The sequence below is a fragment of the Fragaria vesca genome, linkage group LG6 (assembly GCF_000184155.1).
Source record: "Fragaria vesca subsp. vesca linkage group LG6, FraVesHawaii_1.0, whole genome shotgun sequence".
Lineage (NCBI taxonomy): Eukaryota > Viridiplantae > Streptophyta > Magnoliopsida > Rosales > Rosaceae > Fragaria > Fragaria vesca.
In genome coordinates, this window is record NC_020496.1 from 8,407,564 (window position 1) to 8,408,844 (window position 1,281).

A 1,281-nucleotide genomic window follows, 5' to 3' on the forward strand; every position below is an offset into this window, starting at 1 on the left:
CCGCCCAGCCGCCTAGGCGGCCAAAAAACGGCTGGCCGCCTAAACTCGCCAATTTGACTAAAATCGGGACGGCAACCATTCTCCGGACGCCCAGACGGCGCCTAGGCGGCCGCCTAGACCGTTTTTTAGAACCTTGGTGAAAATGAACTGGCAATGCAGCAAAAGGATGGCAACAGAGACGGAGGATGGTGCATGCTTATCCGTAGCCCAGACAACTTTCTTCATCCTTTCAATTTAATTAAGCTTAATTATCTTAAAATCTACATATGTAGCTAATTAACTTAGCCCAGTCTATTATACAACCCATGTCATAATTACAAAAGAATTCAAAGCTTTATTTCATCATGTCACACACTGCCACCTAAATTAATGCAAAAATCTTATTCATACTGTTCATCCAAAAAAAAATCACATTAAAATTTTATAATAATAGCCCATAGAAATTAGAGTTAACTGTATTTTTTGATTTTCTGGAACAGGCAACCTATTTAACTCAACCAATGGAGTCTATCTAACACTAAATTATTAACCAACTACTGTATTATTAGACTCGATTAATCAATCATCATTCTTCTATATTTTGAAATTTTTATCAAACGAAAGTTTAGCCGAGTCTACTTTGAAATCCTGGCTTTGTTCCATGCCAAGATAAGCTGGTAATCAACTAATCAAGGAAGCATTGGATGTCTTGTTCAAAAAAAAAAAAAAAAAAAAAAAGAAAAAAAAAAGAAGCATTGGATATGTGTGTGTGTCATATGATAAGGACAAAGGAAACTTCAGAGTAGCTTCCTTCAACTTATCCTCTGCTCAATTTCTATTTAATTTAATTACTTATGAGGTTTTGCTTATCTCAAATCTATTTAATGGCTTTGGAGTTCCTATCTTCAAAGCTAAATTCGGTTCACAGCTTCAAACCAATCAAAGCCCGGCCGCTTGCTCCTTCCTAGAAGTATCCATCAGCTTCTCTCAAGCGAAACTAGAGGAGGAGCTTTTCTCTACTAGAATCATTGAAAACCGACTATAGCACTTATCTCATCTTAGAGAAGCCTAATAAGACCTTGGACTTCTTAATTTAAAGATACAAATATCACCTATACGGTAACCGAAATTTCATTAAATGATTTTTTGATTTGTAAACTCAAACCTGATGCGAAGCTAAATGTCAACAAAAATTTGGTTTTGTAATAATTGAACACCCCTTGCGGGTAAGAATGATTCAAGCACAATTTCTTTTACCGTGTTCTTTATTTGAAGGTGACTACCAATGGTCTATGATCTGAA